The sequence below is a fragment of the Podarcis vaucheri genome, assembly GCF_965113315.1.
Source record: "Podarcis vaucheri genome assembly, chromosome: 3".
Classification (NCBI taxonomy): domain Eukaryota; kingdom Metazoa; phylum Chordata; class Lepidosauria; order Squamata; family Lacertidae; genus Podarcis; species Podarcis vaucheri.
Window position 1 is genome coordinate 27,875,065 of NC_138761.1, and position 21,508 is coordinate 27,896,572.

Below are 21,508 nucleotides of genomic sequence, written 5' to 3' on the forward strand. Positions count from 1 at the left end.
TATCTTACAAATAAGCCCTTCAGAAAGCCAGAAGATCAGAAAAGGGATCTGAATCCTCCTCACTCGGCTTCCATCTGCTCCCACCTTTAAAATGCTTGGGAAATGTTTGAACCAGAACCAGTGTTAACGAAAACTAGATGGCACGCTTTGACTACAAGGACGAGCCATTTTACATGCTGTTGTCTTAGTTTACTGTTGCTTAGAAGAGAGGTGGGGAAGTCGTGGCTCCACAAGTGGTGTTGGGCTTCAGCTCCCATCAGCCCCAGCTGTAGTCCAAAAACATCTGGACTGGAGGGTAAGGAAGTAAGACAGGATCATTTTCCATTCTGCCCTGTATTTGAAGAAGAGAAGAAGAAGAGTTTGGATTTGATATCCCGCTTTATCACTACCCGAAGAAGTCTCAAAGCGGCTAACATTCTCCTTTCCCTTCCTTCCCCACAACAAACACTCTGTGGGGTGAGTGGGGCGGAGAGACTTCAGAGAAGTGTGACTGGCCCAAGGTCACCCAGCAGCTGCATGTGGAGGAGTGCAGACATGAACCCGGTTCCCCACATTACGAGACTACCGCTCTTAACCACTACACCACACTGGCTCTCGTGTCCATCATGCTCCAGTTCATCTTCCACCAAATTATGTAACTTACGTTATTTATGTAATTATGCTATTACATAAATGGTCATCACAATATCCCACCCCATTCAATTCCATGCAAAGGAAATAAAATGCAACGGAGGGGACAACACAATCAATTATGTATTGTTAGCAGACTGAAATCAGCAACAACTGAAGGTATTCATTGGATTGATTCCTCTCCCAGACATGGGACAAATAAGTGAACATTGGCAATCTGTTTCTCTCCAGCATGGATGTTCTCCCTGGTAAAAAACAAACTTGAACTGCTGCAGCCAATCAGAAGCTGCACTTTGGTTTCCGAATGTTTTGGAAGTCGAATGGACTTCCGGAATGGATTGTGTTCAACTTCCAAAGTATGATTGTATGACGCTCTCTCTCCCAACCCCCAGTTGCCTATCCTGAAAATATACAACTTATTGAGTTAGCAACAGCAAAGGACCCCAGCAGTAGCAAAACTTTTGTAATATTCACAATGCCCCTACTCTGTATGCTTACAGTGACTAAGTTTCATGTTCATCCATTTATTCAAAACCATCCAAAACAGAGGTTTAGTGTCAATCACATTTACAAACACAACTGTCTCGAATAATTAAAACAAACAAACAACCCCCCCCCTCTGAGTTAATTTCCCACTACACCCAGCCAGTAGGATTTATGCAAACTAACAGAAATCCTTTGCAGTGTAAGGTTTACACTTTCCAATATTTTGCCACACCATTTTTAGTAGGGTGAAAAAATGGAAACCAAGGGTCTTCAGTTTTGGACACCACTTTGTTGTGAACCTTGCACCAAATATCTAACCATTATCTATTACAAGAAGATAAGAAAAGCCCTGCTAGATCAGGACAGTTCCTGGCTGAGAAAAAGCCCAGGTCTGAAGTAAGCGCAAGGACAAAGCATGCCCAGCACCCGAGTAACCTGTTTGCTGATGTGGAACCTGCCCAATATTAGCCCAAACCAAAAGGCTTCCCACCCCTGTTTTAACAAATGAAAAAGTGGGATGTCTGGCAAATGAAGGAAGTGTGATAGTTGCCAGCTATGAGTAGGGCAAAGGTTTCACTCCTGGCTGAAGAGTTCCCTGAAAATCAAGAGGGTGTCTCTGTTTGCAGTCTACAATGAGGGTTGTGAAATTCAGGGGCATTTGGGCTCACTCTCTTGGCAGTGCCGCTCCAAGTTTCTTGCTACATATTGGTTACTGAATATGAGAGGTATTTCTGATGCACTCTTGTGCCATATTGCACACCCTTCTTCTGAGAGACGCATTCCCAAGAATGCCGTCTTGTGTGAGAGGAGCCTGTGGGGTCACATCACGCTCTGCGAGATCAGAGGCTGCCTTTTCTCCTCCCAGTTCAATGGAGCATCTTGAGCTGCGTGTCAACTTTGGCATGCAATCTACCCCATTAACAACTTCAGTAAAGGATCAAAGAGTCAAGTCAAAACTCTGAGGTGGCAGGTGGAGTGAGCACAATGATGGGAACGCAAAGGCACTCACCTGAGATATGGGAGCAATGGGACAAAAGAGAGGAGAGCAATGAACAGATTTAAACGCAGAAAGGGAACACAGAACGGAGCCCCCTTCCCTGCAAAAATAATTAATGAATGGAAGGAAAAGTCGAGGTGAAAGGATAAAAGATGGGAAATAAAAGAAAGAAGGTGGATAATATAACTGGAAAATGTATTTATGTGTGTGTATCTGGGGGGCTCAGATATACTAAGAATATGCATTTTTAAAAAGAACTTGGAGACAGAAGGAAAAGCCACAGGGAAGAAGATGTAATACAGGAGAGAAAAAATCCTTTGTGACTATATAATGGCTAGCATGAAGGGTTATTATTATTTTTAAAAAAATTCCGACCCTACCAACTCAGCTGTGACCATACCTAGGTGGAAGGTTTGAGACACTGTTGGGCAACATCCATGCTGCTTTTGTGTTCCTCTGAAGAGCTTCTTGTGTCCCTGACAACTTGTTCTAATTGCTTAAGTTCAAACACTTCTGATGTTCGATGTGGTTGTGAGCACTTTCGAAAAGGTGGCGGTGGCAAGGCCTTCTCTTTGTGATATCCATTGTCCTTCTGTTGTCAGAAAATGCTAAGGGATGTCTTTTGTATTGTGTGAGGAGAGATTGTCACAGTTTGACTGGAGCAATTTCTAAGCAGAAACAGCATCAGGACGTAGGGATGGAGGGGAAAGGATGATAATTGCAGAGTGGTTTCATTGGCTGTAACCTTTTGCATTGAAGAGAGTGGAAAGCCTGAGCGCGTTAAACCAACACTGTGTCTAATTTGGTACCCTGTCTCTGAATATTTCACCACAGAGATGAGCAACCTGTGGCCCTCTAGATCTTGTTGGACTCAAACTCCCATCAGCCCCAGACAGCATGGCCAACGAGCAGTCTGGCTCCCAGCCCAAACATGCAGACAGAGGTTCTTACTGCAGGAAAGAGATAATTATTTGAGCAAGTAATGGTATAGGTTCCACAGCAGACACGGTGCTCAGCAATGACAATTTAGGACAGGGGTCATCAAACATTTTCTGCAGGAGGCCGGTCCACTGCCCCTCAGACCTTGTGGGGGGCTGGACTATATTTTGAACCCCCCCAGCTCTCCCCTCCCTTCTCCATAGCACTGAACGAGCGCGGTGGCTGCTTACCTGTGTCTTGCGAGCGGCAGGGGCTGGCGGTGGCTGCTTAAAATGGTGCTCAGCCAACCACAGCTTAACAAAGCCCAGCCCCCTTCCTCCTCTAGGCAGGGCAGGGAGAAGCCAGGAGGAGGGAGGGGGCACCGCTGCGGTGTGTGTGAGGGAGAAGAGGGGAATGGCGCAGCCCAAATGATCAGAATCCCCATGCCGATCCACGTGGCGATTCTTGGACCATCCGTGGGCCGGATCCAGAAGGCAATTGGGCTGGATCCAGCCCCAGGTCCTTAGTTTGCCGACCCATGATTTAGGAGTTCAGGACCACGGCAAGAAGTGAACTAACTGGATGGAAGCAACAAAGATGTCCCAATAAGTTCCTCCACTCCTTCTGCCAAGCCTTTAAAGATGAGGCAGAGTGCAATCACTTGCCAGACTCTCTCGCCTTGCAGGAATGTTGAGACTGCAAGAGTGTACTTTGTGGCTGGGTAGGTCCACTCTCTAGGTGACAAAGATGCCACCTCCTGATCAGCCTTCTGCTCTCAACTAATTAAATCCCTTTCTGCTCTGTAGGAAGGTTGGACCGGAGGGCCAGCATCTCTTCCCTCCTTCCAAAGTGGTTGAAGTGGAATGGGGGGGGGGAATTCCCCCTCTTCTAAACCAGGTTTCCACAGTTCAGCACCCCTTCCATTTCCTCCTGCTCCTGCTCTTCCTCCTCTGTCAGTGCCTGCCCATCCAAGACTGATCTCAACTGTTTTGTGTAGCTCATGACAATAAAAAGAGCCTCCTAGATCTGTTTATTGGACCATCTAATCCAGCATCCTGTTTTCAGAGTGGCAAACAAGATGCCTATGGGATGCCTATACAGCGGTACCTCAGGTTACATATACTTCAGGTTACAGACTCCGCTAACCCAGAAATAGTACCTCAGGTTAAGAACTTTGCTTCAGAATGAGAACAGAAACCGTGCTCCGGCGGCGTGGCGGCAGCAGGAGGCCCCATTAGCTAAAGTGGTACCTCAGGTTAAGAACAGTTTCAAGTTAAGAACCGACCTCCAGAACGAATTAAGTTCTTAACCAGAGGTACCACTGCACTGCCCTTCACCCAAGGATCACAGGGCTGTTTACAATATAAAAACACCAGAAATACATACCATAGTAACAAACAAAACAATAGCTCCACAGTTTAAAAGGAGTGTTTTTGCCTGGAGCCTAAAGATATGAAACAAAAATGCCAGGTGAGTCTCCCAGGGCAGAGTATTCTACAAACAGGGACCCATGGCAGAAGAGGCCCTTTCTCGGGTTCACACCCTCCGTGATTGGAGGAGGCACACAAAGATGATTGCTGCATCCTGGTTGCTTCATATGGGGAGAGACACCCATCAAACCCCAGGGCCCAGGAATCCAGAAGATTTCTCGTAACAACAGTATTTCTGAGGGAGGAAGCCCTGCAGTAGAAGCAGGTTGAGGATCTCTGGAGGAATACAACTATTGCTAAACACATAGCATGAGAAGTCCCAGTTTCCAGACAAAATATACAGGGATCATAGTGCCCCTGCTGTAAACAGGTTCCGTTTGAATTGTGTGCCTCCATCACGTTCTCCATTCATACTCTCCTTCTGCATGGAGAACAGCAGGAAACATGGCAGTCCCAGCCCATGTTTTGTGTTTTCCTGCCTATATGCCGAGCACGGCGAGGGGAGGGTTTTGTACTGGAACAACAGCAAGGGGGAGGAAATGATGCTTCCCCCACCTTTCGCTTTCTCTGTGCACCAGCCACTTTCCCTCAAGGGTTTGGAGGCTGAGGGGAAGGGCCTCAGGTAACTCAGTGATAGAGTACAGTGGTACCTTGGGTTAAGAATTTAATTCATTCTGGAGGTCCATTCTTAACCTGAAACTGTTCGTAACAGGTACTATTTCTGGGTTAGGGGAGTCTGTAACCTGAAGCATCTGTAACCCGAGGTACCACTGTATCTGTTTTGTCTGCAAAACATCCCAAGTTCAGTCCCCGGCCAACCATATTTAAAGGGCCAGATTCCCTAGTTGTGCTCTAGCTACTGTCTGCAGCTTTCCCATCCCAACAGCCTCCCCTCAGAAATGACTCATCTTCTTTAAAATGGGAGACAGGCACCACTTATGCCAAGCAGAGGAACACCCCTTCAGGCTATGTGGGCAGCAATGGAGCAGGTGGGAGAGCTGGATGTCTTCTCACAGAAGAGTTCCTGTTTGTCCTTGTTCTTACCTGTTTGAACAGCTTCAGGAAACCTTTATTCTCCCAAAGGGATATTGTAGGCACCGTTTTGTCTATCTAGCTGTCTTTCATGCTCCAATTATTTCTTAAGCATGGTGATCACAAAAGAAGTTTCGTCCACAATGGCAAAAATGATTCTTAACTGAATGGACTATTGTAGGCTGCAAGGGTCAGGCAATGTCAAAAGATGGCTTCTTCGCCGATCCCTCCCTCTTCCAGTGCAAGACATGTGCAGAACCTCATCCTTCCCCTCAGCTAGCTTTTATCTTTGCCAATAAACCTTATAAATATATACAGACAAATTAAATGTTGGGTCTGTACCTGACAGTTATGCAGTAGACTAGGCACTGGAGGCAAAGTCAAATATCTGGATTGCTAGTTTCAGGTATAATAATAATAATAATAATAATAATAATAATAATAATAATATCCTACCCATCTGGCTGGGCTTCCCCAGCCACTCTGACCGGCTTACAGCACACATAAAATGTACAGTATCATGACTGTAGAACAATTATCACTAGCCACCAGCTTTTCACAATGCCATATCATTGTTTAAAAGCTCTGAATGCTCACAAGGAGTGGAAAAAGTGATTGGAAATAAAGGTGAGTCGAGCAGAGCCATCCAGGTTAGCTGCTTCCTAAAAACAGTGATGGCCAATCAGAGTTCCCTGCATTATGGCATCACGGGCAGCAAAGGAAGCCAATTCAGTGTGAAGATAATACCTATTCTGGAAACCAAAACGGCAACAATAGATGTTGTTTCCACTTTGTTCTGCATAATGTGTTTAGGACAGAGGTGGGGATAACTATTGTAAAACGAGAAGAGATAAGGTTTTACAGATATCAATATATGGGGAGCAGAACAGAGAGGAGATGCATAAGTAAATATACAATTGAGCCTGCTCTCACCTACTCATAAACCCCAAAGATACAAACAACAAGCTTTTCGTTCCACCTGTTGGCATATGTTGTAAAAAGGTACAACAAAGAGAACATCCATGGGGCTCCCTGACAGACTGCAGGAGTTGGCAGATGTTTTGCTAATTAAAAAGATTCAGTTAATGAAACGGCACCAACGGCAGACAAAGATGCAGAACTAGCACACACGTGCACACATGCTGTTAACCAGGCAGCACCTGCTTGCTAATTGTTTTAAAGCTGCTGTCAAAGTAAAGTCGAAAACAGAGGAGAGAGTGCAGGTTCTTCTTTCCTGAACAAGTGGAAGTCCCCGGGTATGGTCTGAAGGCATGTGAGGCCAGCACCTTTCTGAAGCTAAGCAGGTTTGGGGCTGGTCAGCGCCTGGATGGGGGACTGCCTAGGGACCACACCTACAACACTGCCTTCAGGGCTAGAACAGGCACCAAATTGGTGCTGCTCCCCTCTTGCTTGCCTTGCTGCTGACCTGGGCCCACTGGAGCCTCATATGGACTGCCGTCGCCTTTGCAAGTCTTCTGCAAGAGGCTCATGAGAACGTAAAAGTCCTGCTGGATTTGGCCAATGAACCATCTAGTCCAGGATCCGGTTCTCACAGTGGCCAACCAGATGCCTGTGGGAAACCCACAAGCAGGAACAGAGTGCAGTACAGTCATACCTCACGCTGCATCTGCTTCCGGTTACATGTTTTCGTGTTGCGTCCCGCGGCAGCCCGGAAATACTGGAATGGGTTACTTCCGGGTTTCGCCACTCGTGCATGCGCAGAAGCGCTAAATCGCGCTGCGTGCATGCGCAGACACAGTGCTTCGGCTTGAGAGCCGGGGTCCATTCTCAGAGCAATGCATTCTGGGTAGGGTGGTCAGAACTTTGCTTTGCCTTAGTGGCCACTTTCTCATAGAACAGCAGGGTGGAGAAGGAGAGTTGCCACCGCTGTGGTGGCAAAAAGAAAGAGAAAAAGAACCTGAGGAGACCCAAGGGACAGGCAGGAGGGAGAAGAATGAGGTGGTGGCAGTGCGTCCCCTTCTTCAGTCAATTCAGCCTCTTGCACTGGCCCTGTTGGATGGAAAAAAGGCTGGATAAAAACATAAGAAAAACAACAAATCAATAAGACTTCCAAACAACTCGTGGGAACCATATTTTACTTCAGGGAGTCTTCAGCTTTTTAATGTGGTCTATATTCTGGCATTTTTAGAACTCCTTTTACTCCCTGTAACAATTTGCATCTGATTTTGTGTTTCCACCGACCATGGCCACGTCTATACTTAGGAGTGAAGAATGATCTAGTTATAATGAGGCAAGCTCGCAGATCACAGAAGTGAGTGCTTGCATGGAGCTTGACCATCCAGCATCTGCCAGAGGATCTCTGCAGGCGATGCCCTTTCAGGGCTGAGTGATCATGCCACTCAGCAGCCAGAGGATTTGTATCGGGGCAGTGAGGCCAAAGGACTGAGGTCACATCCACCCCATACATGACTTCCTCCAAAGAATCTGAGGGTTCCTCCGCCAGCCCACATGATCCACCCCCCTTCTGATCTATCTGTCCATTCCCCAGTCTACTGGCCTCCTTCCCAGCCTCAGACACTTCTTGGGGTCCCATTTGCACTTCCCCCTCCCTCCAGGACCCTGCTTGGGGTCTCCCGTCACCTGATGTCATCATTTTGTCTGGGAGGGGTATGAGAGGTAAGAGAGATAAGAGAGTTCTGTTCTAATAGTTTACCTGCATTTCCCCCATTCCACCCAACAGCAGCCCCAAGGAGGTAGGAGACATTGAGGGGGTGAAGGGCTAAACCTCCTCAATCCCTGGCACTGATACATTTCGAGCACTTTCAGTCACTGTTGAAGTAAAAACAAGAAACACTGTGAGATCAAATCACAGATCTCTCGTGCAATGTGAGGTTTGTTCCTAACATGTCACAGGCTTGTTTCCTCTGCCACAAAGCCGAATATGTTCCCTCATAATTTGCCCTCAAGTTAAATATATATATAAAAATATACAACTATTTGGTAACTAGCTTGCTCCAATGCGTGTTTATCCTCTCTTGACAAGCTCTGATTACAAGGGAGGCCTTAAACCCCCTTATTATGTCTTTTCTCAGTCAGGCCCGTGAAACGTTAAAAAACCCTGCTATTGAATAAGCGTCTCACAAACGAGACATTAATCATGCCATTGTATAAACCAAGCACAGGGGAGGAAGAAATGAAAGTAAAATGCTGAAAACACAACCTTTACACTCTCGCGTACAACCATTTCTGATCACCGAAAGTGACGTTTAACTTCTCCGGCTGTCACTCCTTATTTTTGACAGGGGCTGTAAAACTCTTGCAGCGCTTTTAGAATTAAGGGTTGTTAACACCGAACTCTGCGTGCACAGGGAGCTTCCTAATCTTCTCTCTAGAACAGGAATCCCCAAATTCTGTTCTGTTTGAGAGGGAGCAACTCCCCTAAGTCAGCACATACGGGGTGTTTTCAGAACATTTGCTTATTTTATTTATTGCGCCCCTTTTTGCTCTGAATTTAATTCCCAAAACAACTCTCACTAACTGAGAGGCAGTGGCTGGACCACCATCACCCAGTGAGCTTCATGGCTGAGTAGGCGTTCGGATCCTGGTCTCCCTCAATGTTGGGCCCCCTCAGTGCTGAAGGAAGCTGAGCGTGGAGTCGGGCACAGCCCGGTTCAGTGGCTGACTCCTCCTGAGTGCAAGAGATGAAGCTGTGCTGTGCTGGGGTCCATGCTCTGCCTCCTCTTGATGACACACGCATCATGCATTGCACGCATGACATCACACACACACACATTGCACACCAGGCCCCCTCAATCTTAGGCACAAGACAGCACCTTTGCTACTAGAACAGGTCATTCAGTGTTGGAAGATTCAGGACAACCAAAAGGGGCACCTTGCACATGGTCAAACAATGGAACTCACTACTGCAAGTTGGAAGGATGGACATCCTCTTGGGTGTCTTAAAAGGGGGATTAGGCAAATTCATGATTAGATTATCAATGGCTGCAGGCAGTTCACGATGGCTGTGGACTACCTCCAGTATCAGATGCCATTATGCCTCTGAATACCAGTTGCATGGGAAGATGGATTTGAAGAGTGCTGTTGTTTCTGATAGGCATCTGCTGGGTCACTGTGAGGACAGACGCTGGATTAGATGGGCGTTTGGCCTGATCCAGCTGGGCTCTTCTTATGTTTGCCATATGTTACATTTTTACAGGCAAAAATCGGAAGTTTCTACTTACATGGATGCAGTGCATACATCACAGCTGTTGGAATGTCACCAGCCCCAATCATTTTTACACAAGGAAACACCAGAGCAGTTACTAGCCACAATCGTTTCTGCGGTCTAAGGCAGCAATGATCCCATACAATTGATGTTATGCTTTTAATATAACTCTTCAGCATGCCTTGCAAAGTTTGCATGCACTTAGTAACTGCGGATTGGTTTCCACTCCTGGTGGTGCTATCTTCTGCAGTGGCAGGTTCTGAAAGAGAAACTGACTATTCTGTATTATTGTGACTGTTGAGAATCAGATGCCGTCGGTGCAATTCTTTTACTGCCAGAGACATGAGAAAAAATATCAATAAGACTCACTTTGTCTCTTCTGTGCTGGATCATGAAGTTCAGATTCTTGGTCTTGTGGCTCCTCAGACTACAGTTGATATTTCCTCTTTCCCCTGAAATTGCCATGCTGGCTGGGGCTGATAGATGTCCAACAAGATCTGGATAGCCAAATGTCTGTAATGTTTTGTTTTGTTTTGTTTTGTTTGTACGTAACCTGCTCTGGAACCCATTGTTGAAGGTTTAGAATTTTTACCAATCAACTAAGGAAGAGCTAGATGGTGACTAAGCAAGGACAGGAGATAGCTGTGCAGCTTAGAGCAAAGTATCCTGTTAACACATGTAAATTTCATGGACATGTTTCATATATCTAACTCAAGGGCTTCCCAGCCTATTATCTACCCTCCTAAAGAAAATTAGATAGATAGGAGTGGAGTAAATGTTTGTGGAACTACGCTACTTCAGAATCTCCAAGGCAAAACAACAACAACAAAAAACAAAAAACCAAGTAAAAAGTCTGCTCTAGAACGCTAAGAGAGAACTGCAAGCTAGGAAAGAACTGCAAGCACAATGCTCTGTCAAAGAAACCTAAACTCCATCTTCACTCACAAATCATATGGGAAACAGGAATATAAACATGAAAAATAAATACAGTGGTACCTCAGTTTAAGAACAGTCCAGTTTAAGAACGATTCGGCTTACAAAAGCCACAAAACCGGAAATAGTGTCCTGATTTGAGAACTTTACCTCGGTCTAAGAATGGAATCCGAACGGTGGAAGGGCACCGGCGGTGGGAGGCCTCATTAGGGAAAGTGCACCTCGGTTTTGGTTTAAGAACGGACTTCCGGAACGGATTAAGTTTGTAAACCGAGGTACCACTGTAACTTTACCTAGTGCAAAGGGTCAAAGCTTCTAATGTGCTGCCAAAGCCAAGTCCTTTAGCAATGCATGGATATGCCTGGAGGCATAGCTAAGCAAAACTAACCAAGCTACCATGGCAGAAGAACCATGCTTATGTGGAAGAGAGATCTTTCAGCTCAGCCCTTCACAGCATGTGATCTACAAATGCAGCTGCAATACAAATATTGGTGTCTACCAGGTGCTGGAACTGGAATAAGGAACCTGGGGCTCTCCAGGTGGTGTTGGACCCCCATCTGCCCCAGCGAGGGGATTGAAAAATCTGTCACTTCCAGTCTCCCCAGTTTCTCATTTTTCCAGGCTGAATTTCTGGCACCATGTTACAGCATCAGTTGGCATGGGTTTTAAAAAAAATAAAAAAATTAAGAAAGTTCTCATGAAAAGGTGTGATCATTTTAGCATATATACAGATTTTTTTGTTGGCAATGTTGTATGAGAACTGGGGCCCCTGAGTTCTGAGTGGCTCCAAGACATGAAACTATTTCCTCTATGTGCAAGTCACTATGCTGCTCTTTCCTTGGGCCATACTGTAGATGTATTGTGGGGGGCAAATGTGTAGACGGTTCTGGTATGCAGAGAAAAGGTGAATTTGACAGCCCAAGATGGACCAATGATTGAGAACCCGCAAAACTGACTTAGTCTGATCTGTCCATCCTGGTGCACTGCCAAGCCATCTGCCCAGGCTTGGTATTCCAGAATCTCAATTCCACCCGTATTTCAGCTACAAAGGTACAATTAAAGTGGGAAACACAATATGCTTTGTAGTGTAATCCTGAACATTGTCTTTTGAACTATGCAATCAATTGTTTAATTAGCAACGTCAAATTCCTTTCAGCTGGACCAAAAACTAAGCCTCAGCGCTGAAACCCCTGAAAAATATCAAATGTTAACGTGAGTTTCTCTTGTGCTGTTTCTGTGTTCTTTGAAGGAGCAGCGCCTTTGTTCTAGAAAATAAAGCCATACACTCCATATACAACAACTGAAGTCTTGTATGCCCTACCTTTCAATGAGTAAACCTTGGAGAACAAAGCACAAACCCTTCGTCTTTCATCTGTCATGGGTTCTCAGAGAGAGACCAATGGCTGTCTTCTGTTTTTTTTCTTGAAAAATATTATTAAAGGCAGGCTTTCTGAAGGGTTGTTTCGAGCACATTCCAAGCAACATTTAAAAATTAGCAACTTTTAAATCTTTTAAAAATCCAGTGCATACTTTTCTTTTGGTGAAGCTAGGCCAGAGATGATAACTGTTGTGTAAAGAGGAAGTGTCTGTTAGTAGGATGCAGGGATGGGGAGAAATTCGGTTCACTTCACATTTTAATGTGAACCTACCTTATTTGCATCTCCTGAAACAATCAGCGACCAAAAACACAGCTATCCTTCAAAATTTGTATGTCTCCCAAACTGACAGTGCAGTTCCCCAAACAAAAAGTATACATGTATGGGCACAATAATGCATGTATTTTTGGGGTGTGGGTGTGTGGAAACCGCTACAGTATATTAAGCTAAACTGCGTTATAAAGGGGAGAAATGTGCCCTGAAATGCTAATTAATTTTTAGGAAGTCTTCTAAACAAATGCAAACTGATGCAGAAATGTGCCAATTGGATTTAAGATGGGGGGGGGGACACACACCATGAGGCACTAGGAGAAACCGAAATGGACAGATTTTTATAAATTTACTTATTTTAACAGCAGATTTATAAACTGCTCCACAGCCAAAAGCTACTGAAAGGTATACAAAAAGATAATTGGGCCTAAGTTGTTTAGGACTTTGTACACTAGCTCAAGAACCTTGAATCTGACGTGGCAGCAGAAGAAATGCCAGTACAGGCCTTTTAGCCCCAGCGTCATCTCTTGGCGGTTGTCTGTCCCCACCACCAGGCTGGCTGCTGCACTCTGCACTAGCAGAAGCTTCTGGAACAGACCCACAGCAGGTTGCAATATTCTCTGGACTTTCCCTGCCACTGTTTGCGTTTCTCAGCCTCCAGACGTTTTTTTCCTTTTTCTTTTGAGGGACGAGGAAGAGAACTTTTCTGATTTCAGATGAGAGATACTTCCCTTATCTCTCCCATTTAGCTTATTAGCTTTGGTCTTTGTTTATTCTAAAAACACAGCTCGCTCTTGTGTTGTTTGCAGATGTACAAAGAAAACAGCCAGCCAGCTGTAAGTTTCTTGAATGAGGCGGCCTGGCACCACAGCTTCAGAGCACACTGGGAAACCGCCGATACTAACAGCCCACATGACTGTGAGAAGAGTTTTGTTTCCCTGCATGCCTACTTAAGTTTAATCAGAAGTTCGTAGCTGTTGAGTGGCTGCCTCTGTTTTTCCTTGGGTTGAAAAATGTTTCTCACACCCCTCGCTCCCCCAGCACGGAGTTTATCTGCAAAATGTACTCGAAGCATATATAAATCTGTATCTAAATGTGCTCGGCTCCTTAAGAACTCCTCTTTTCCAGTTCTGCAAAAACCTCCGCCTCCCTCCTCGCCGCCTTCCCCTATACTGGTTTGGCAAATCCAACTGACCTTGGCATGTCTTCTTCCAACACTCGATATCAGGAAGCTTTATAAAACTCATATCTCAGAAGTGTCTGACATTACATTACAAGAGGATCTGTAAACCTCAGCAAGATGACAAATGTCTTTTTTAAACAACAGACCAAGACTTCATTTAAATTAGTAACATGGAGATTAGAGGAGCTCTCTCGGGCTGCGCGGCAGCCACGCCGGGACTCGAGAAATATCAGTCACATGAAAGCTGTTAAATCTGAGATGGAAAATAAATCAAGGAGCCTGTAAAAACTGTCAGCGGGTCAGGGAAGTTTATGAACTCTTGCTGTATCTCGTCGTAAATCATAAGAATAAGCTAAAACTGAGAAGAAAAATGTTCTCTTTTGTAATCTAATGCTGTCTGTTAAGGCAATAAAACTCAAATGAAATGCATGCATTGCAATTTTGAGTTGATACTTTACATTATTACCAAAGTGAAGGGAAGAGTCTCAAAGTTATAAAAGTGAGACGGATGAGAGGTGGGCCTCCAGCTTCCCAAGTCACCAGACCTGGGTCTTCATTAGCATATGCCCAGAAAAAGCCACGGTCATCCTCTACACGTCTCCACTCACCAGTCTCCTCAGCTGTTTCTCTTGATGCTATCCTTTGCTGCTGGGGCTAGCAGGGGAAGTAGAAGCACACCAAGCAGGTCACGTCCAGGCAATGTCAAGGCATATCCCTCTAAGCAGGTCAGGACCCTGGACAACTCCCAATGGGCCCTGCTTGCTGAGCTTTGGAAGGTGTTATCTCAGCCAAGACCTTCAGAAGCCTTGTGTAGGCTGACAGGGCCTATACAGCTCTCGGTCTTGTCTGCTTGAGGAGCCAGCTTTGCTGAAGTTAAAAGGCTCTGCTCAGTTATGTAGGCACTGTGGGAGTGATGGGGAGAATTCACCTCCATGTCTAAGGAAGGTGGGAGAGTTACATCCTGAGGCCTACAGAGGTGCTGGGAGCCCCCACAGAGCTGAGGTCTGTATTTTCTCTACATCTTGGTTTTCCTTAGGCTAATGCAAGGGGTGGGTTCAAGAGTCATGACAGGCACTGGGGCTGAGATGCTTCATCAGCCACACACATGGCTATGTCTGTCTTCACTGCAGAATATGTAGGGGAGCGATCCATGCCTGAACTGACATTTTCAGGAGATGAGTTTGAAGAGCTGAGAGAAATAGTGGTGACAAATAGGCCTTCTTGATAAATAAAAAAATGTACAAACCACCAGCTCCATACAGTAGCCACCTGGGAGTTCTTAAAGAAATTGAAGTCCTTTTATATATTTATTTTACAAGTTTATATACTACTTAATCAACAAAAAACTCCTAAGCTGTTTAACTTGAGATATAAAATATTCATTTAAAATGCTGATGAAATCTTCTAACAAAAGTATGTAACAGATCCCCATGATCAGCGGCCATAACTGAGAACAGATCTAACACCAGTTTTTTTTTTTTAAAAAAGGGATCTGGGTAGTTGCAGACTCATTAGCTTAATGTATGTTCCAAGATAACTGATGGAAGTCTATAATAAAAATAAAGCGACCAAGCATGTAAAAGAAGATGTTTTGCTGAAGAAGAACCGCAAAGGAGAGCACTGTCTATCTAACCTTTTAGAGTTCTTTGAAAATGCCAATAAGCAGGTGGATAGAAAAGATCCAGAAGACACTAACTATAAACTATGTACATACTATACATTTATAGCACATTCAAAACACATTTTTCCCCTCAAGGAATTCTGGGCACTTCTAGTTTTTTCAGGATTTCTGGGAACTGTAACGGTGAGTGCCTGGAATTCTTTGAGGGAAAGAATATGCTTAGAATGTGCTTTAAAGCTGTCGTGCATAGTTTCAAAAAGCTTTGTACATCAAATATATAAAAAACAGATATATTGTAGAGTAGTCAGTGGATAAGCGGACAGGTCCTCTTATGTCTCAGTAACTACTTGCAGTTTGTCATCTAGTGACAAAATGGAAGTGGGACTTCTTTGCAGTGGCAGCAGCCCTCTGGAACACTCTCCCCCATGCAAGATTTTCATTCACCCTGACCTTGTGACCTTAATTTTCTGTTTATATTCTAGCAGGGTGGGATCAAATGGGCTCTGATATCTATCTATCTATCTATCTATCTATCTATCTATCTATCTATCTATCTATCTAGATGGGCCATTGGCTCATCTTGTGCTTTTATGAGTACAGTACGATCACAACTTACACACGTTTAACATGTGTGATTTCAACCTTAGGCAGTTGAAGTCCAGTAGCTTGAAATCACACAAATTAAATGCATGGGTGGCAGAAAGCTATAAAACTATTTTTGCACAGGGATTTCCTAGAATAGAAAGAGGTTTTAAGCTCTCTACTTTGCTTACTGAGCTCTCAAGAGATCTTGCAAGAACTTGGATGGCCCCAAGAGATCTCACAAGAGCATCCTAGAGCCCGGTAAACAAAGATTTGCTTGGGGGGCAAGACCCACTCGGCGCATAGCTCCAGAATAGTAAGGGTGCCTGAGTGGGGATGGTTCAAGGTGGAGGTTTGATTATATACATTTTTTTTGCACATACACACTATCTTCAGAATGTAACCCTACACAAGATGTGATTGTACTGTCTTGGAAACCATCTTGGGCGAACGAGGAAGGCCACTTTGCAACTCCCTCATGGGGTAGGGCTTGATAACAAAGCTGAACCAAAGTGAAATAATTTCCCCTTCGTTTCTCTCAATGTAACCACGAAAATGTTCTCTCTTGCTCTGGAGGGTAGAACTCAAACCAATGGCTTCAAGTTACAATAAATAAGATTCCAACTAAACATCAGGAAGAACTTTCTGACAGTCAGAGCTGTTTGACAGTAGAATGGAGGTTTTTAAGCAGAGGTTGGAAGGACATCTGTCATGGATGCTTTAGCTGAGATTCCTGTATTGCAGGGGGTTGGAATAGATGACCACTGGAGTTCCAACACTAAAATTCTATGATTATATGACACAAAAGTGAAGTTTCTAAAATAATTCCTTTCTTACACATGCAGGTTTCACATACTTTCACACCTCCCACTATCCTCCTGATTATGCTAAATTTCTCTACGTGTGGGAAATGTTCTCTCCCCCCCCCCACTAAAAAAACCATGAAGACTTTTCACTTCAGAACAAGCTTCATGCCTGATTAATCTTCTATGCGAGTTGTCTGGTGAGTACTAATCGCTTATACTTCCTTCTGCAACTTGGAAAAACATGTTTTATACTTGCCCTCTAGACACAGACAGGACATCAGGATTAGAGAAAGGCTATGAAACAGCTCTTCATCAGTTTCTCCTCATTGTTACTCCGGTGCGACCTTCATGACATCACTTCCTCTTTGAGAGGGCCCGTGCAGGCAGGTGCACAGGTGCCTGAGCATTCTGTTTCCTCCAGTCTGCTCATCGCAAACGCTTCCACAACAAACCTAAACTGTTTTCAGAAATCAGACCCTTCAGCTTTTATGATACTGGCTCTCAAGCGAAACATTTAGCAGCCTGAAGCCTGCTACAGCCCCTGCTGCTTCCCGGGCTTTTCTCACTGAATGGACGGAAATGCTTTAAACAAGTTGTAATGATATTGAAGATGAATGGAGAGTATACAGCGTTTAAATCCCTGTCTGCAGTCCTTGTTACGGAACAGTGTGATCTCAACACATTCTTTGCTGATGAAACTGAAAGGGGGGATTTTGACATTTGTTAGCATAGCAGGGAGAAGAGCTGGTCTTTTTGCGGAGAGGAAACTGGGTGTAAGGTAGAAAATGGGACCCACCAAAATGAGTAAAGAGAAGGACAACATTTTACACCTTGGACTAATCTTTGAAAAATCCCAAACATGTCAAACTAGATTTGCTCATGTTTCTTCCCACATTTTCCTTGATCTTCATACTTTTATCATGTTTATCCCAGGCTCGGGTTGCCATATGTCTGGATTTTCCTGGACATATTTGGAATACTGCAGTTGGCAGCAGTGTCCGGGTGGAAATTGGTCTAATGTCTGGGGAAATCCAGACGTATGGCACCCCATGTTGGCAGCGCCGTTTTTGTCGTTTCCCCATAAAAATAGCTCAAAGCTCAGCAACTTTTCTGTCCGGATTTTCACTGTTTGAAATACGGCAATCCTATCCCAGACCCCCTCTTCCTTCCTCACTGTTTAGATTGGCAGCTCCTTGGGGCAGGGAACTGCTTCTGCCATAATTCAATATGCACTTCTCTCCCACAATAACTCTGTGAGGTAGTTTAGGCTGAGAGGCAGTTGCTGCCACAAGGTTACCATGCTGTTTACATGGGTAACAACTCCTGGGGGCCCTGGGAGCCTGGGCACCAACAAAAATTTCACTGTGCATACCCAGCCTCCACCCACCGCTTCAGGTCTTTGGTGCCATGGCAGCAACTGGGCCAAGGCCTCTGCCTCCGTTGTGGGACCTCTGTTGGGGCCTGCTGATGTCGCGGACGTGCACCCACACTGTGCCACCCGACCCCCGTCACCACTGTGAAAGTGGCACCGGAGAGCAGTGGTGGATGGGTGTGGGTGCAACATGATATCGTGACATCATGGTATGATGCGACGTTGTGACATCATGTGGCACACACAGGCTGAAATCAGCATCTCTGGCTGTTTAGGTTGTTGAAGAGAAAATGAATACAGCATGCAGTAGGCGAAAAAGAGCTTTCATAGAATCATAGAGTTGGAAGAGACCACAAGGGCCATCGAGTCCAACCCCCTGCCAAGCAGGAAACACCATCAGAGCACTCCTGACATATGGTTGTCAAGCCTCTGCTTAAAGACCTCCAAAGTAGGAGACTCCACCACACTCCTTGGCAGCAAATTCCACTGTCGAACAGCTCTTACTGTCAGGAAGTTCTTCCTAATGTTTAGGTGGAATCTTCTTTCTTGTAGTTTGGATCCATTGCTCCGTGTCCGCTTCTCTGGAGCAGCAGAAAACAACCTTTCTCCCTCCTCTATGTGACATCCTTTTATATATTTGAACATGGCTATCATATCACCCCTTAACCTCCTCTTCTCCAGGCTAAACATGCCCAGCTCCCTTAGCCATTCCTCATAAGGCATCGTTTCCAGGCCTTTGACCATTTTGGTTGCCCTCCTCTGGACAAGTTCCAGTTTGTCAGTGTCCTTCTTGAACTGTGGTGCACAGAACTGGACACAGTACTCCAGGTGAGGTCTGACCAGAGCAGAATACAGTGGCACTATTACTTCCCTTGATCTAGATGCTATACTCCTATTGATGCAGCCCAGAATTGCATTGGCTTTTTTAGCTGCCGCGTCACACTGTTTCAGCAATGTATAAGGGATAGGGTGAAAATAGGGGCTTTTTATCTGTAAAATGTAGTCAGATATGTATTCCCAGGTGTTCCCTTTGTTTTTCCAGCCACTCCGCTCGTGGGCCTCAAAAATAAAATGTTAACTGTCGATGGTGCATGCCTGTCCTTTTGGGTGATGCATGGAAGGGATTCTTTACGGCAACTTCCACCAACCTGGTGCCCTCAAAGCGCGGAGGGTCTTGTCTGTTTTAAGACATCTCTGGTTATGGATGTGCAGAACCAGCATGGGAGGGAAGATTCATCTAATCCTTATGAGTCCTCATGCTTCAGGGCGTAATAATGTGATCACCAGATGTGCCCAGAAGAAATGTTTCCCTTAGGAATAATAGAGCAAAATTAGGTGCTTTGTAGCAGCCTTTTTATGGATTTCTGTGATTCGCCCAGCCTTGGACGGTGCTGAAAGCAAAAGAACAGTGGCAGTTTAAGAGATGGCTTGCATCTGCACCCAGGAGCCGCTAAAGAGGGGATAGATTGTGGTCAGTGGCCAAGGCAGCAATTTTAGGGCACAGTTATGCACACACAGATCCCAGGGGTTTCTCAAATGGAAAGAGGGGGGGAAATGCTCAGAAATCAGAGGGAAATTTAAGACAAACATTTAAAGGCACATTGCACAAGAATGAGAGGAATTTATTATCTGTTTCAATGGATAATCCTTTCCCCAGTATGAATGCCAAAGGGAGGAAAATATTTATCTCAAGGAGAGTTTTCCCTCCCCATCAGACTCCCCCTGCTCAGTATGAGATCAGCTATTAGAGCCTTGCTGAAGTTGTTAAGCTATTTGGAGGTTGGATTAGTTTCCATATGAAGCAGGGCCTTCTCTGTAGTGGCCCCTCAGAATGTTCTGCCTGGCTTTCTTTCTCTGCATTACTGTTTCACAAATAGGTTATAGAAGAAGAAGAAGAGTTTGGATTTGATATCCCGCCTTTCACTCCCTTTTAAGGAGTCTCAAAGCGGCTAACATTCTCCTTTCCCTTCCTCCCCCACAACAAACACTCTGTGAGGTGAGTGGGTCTGGGAGACTTCAGAGAAGTGTGACTGGCCCAAGGTCACCCAGCAGCTGCATGTGGAGGAGTGGAGACGCGAACCTGGTTCACCAGATTACGAGACTACCACTCTTAACCACTACACCACAGTGCATATATACCAGGTGTCATGTGCATGGCCCAGAAAGGAGTGAGGAGTGCATTGGGAATTGGTGGGAGGGGTGGGTGGGATATGGCAATCTTAAGAGGATCAGATCGAGCCTGCTGGCCACCAACTACCATACCCTACTCTAGACAAAAATTAGGCTCTCACATTCATCTTTATAACACCGCAAGCTTCCCAGTAGATTTCCAGTTGCAAAGCATCTTCCTCCAATGTCAGAGGCAGGAATGCTTCTGAAATCCAGTTGCTGGGAAGTGCACGAGGGGACAGTGCCCATGCGCTCAGGTCTTGCTTGTGGGCTTCCCATAGTTGGCCCCGATGCAAACAGGGTGCAGGATGAGATGGGCCACTGGCCTGATCCAGCAGAGTTCCTATATTCTTATGCTCATCTCAGGCCTTAGAGAAAGCAGAGGCATAGTAGGAGCTGACATGGATGGAAAATGAGGAGCAAACAGTAGTGGAAAGACGCACACGGTATAAAACACCATGGTCATGGGAGAAAGTGGACAGATTACGGAATGCAATGAAAATGATAAGGAAAGCAAAGGCAAAAAATTAAAGGAACTGAGGATTGTGCAAGAGATTAAGGCATATAATAGGCCAATGTTCTGCAAGGACAGAAGGAGCATGAGGTCATTGAAGGAGGAGGAAGGCCGCTCAAGACACAACAGAGGTAACGTGCTGACACAGAAGATGTTTCTGAAACCTGCTTGTCCTGTGTTCTGTGCCTCAAGATGGTCACAAAAGGAAGACAGGGCAGATGCTGGAGACAGACGTACAGTTCCCCAGGGGCAAGGGGGCAGGGGGAGAGTGAAGCTAACACCAGACCACCTTACGACTTCCTAGAACTGGCAAGCAGCATCAGAGAATGGGATATGAATTGAGGAAAACAATGTCTTATCATTATGCCAGCTGAACTAAAAGGCGAAGCTGGGAAAATGCTTTCACTTCAGGCCATTGTTATTAAGCCAGTGAGCAGAGCACCCGGCTGCCTTGCTGGCAGCTAACTGGTGCACAAACTCAGCGGCCTTTTGCCAAATTGACGTGAACGAGAGGCTGCCGCTAACTTCTGGAAAATGCGGTGGTGGTGCGTCGATGTCTATAACGCATCATTTCCCGGCAATCCAGAAAAAAAGGAGGTGGAGGAACGACTCTGAAAGCAATTGCCGCTTAGGTGGAGATTTGTACACGGGCCATTTGTACACAGCTCTAAAATTATGGCATTGGGCATATTGTCACATGTGCAATCTCTCCTCAAGCCCTACCCGAGGTCACTAGTTCAGTGGCAAATTCAGAAGTGCAGGGGAGCCCATTAGTGGTGCACGTGTATTGCATGGAGAAAGTTCCTGGTTCCGTCCATGGCCTCTCCTGTTGAAAGAATCAGCTAAGAGGTAATAAGACAAGACCTCTAACTGAGATGCAGAACAGCCACTGTGGGTCAGAATACCTAATACGGGGCATGGCTGACAAAGTCTGATCTGGTATGAAGCAGCTTTCTACATATGTAGAAGGGAAGATTTAGTGTGCATTCTTTATATCTGTGCA

General features: G+C 45.3%; 2 long non-coding RNA genes across 3 annotated transcripts in view; one reads left to right on the forward strand and one right to left on the reverse strand.

Annotated features, from left to right (window-relative positions):
- Nucleotides 1-21,508, forward strand: part of LOC309529784 — a 760,251-nt gene that overhangs the window by 116,797 nt on the left and 621,946 nt on the right. The window lies entirely within an intron of this gene.
- LOC309528916 lies at nucleotides 19-13,707 on the reverse strand. Its single transcript, XR_014217981.1, has 4 exons — nucleotides 13,454-13,707; nucleotides 10,049-10,192; nucleotides 7,412-7,503; nucleotides 19-331 (listed from the first exon to the last, which is right to left on the reverse strand). It is a non-coding gene; the product is annotated as an uncharacterized lncRNA (long non-coding RNA).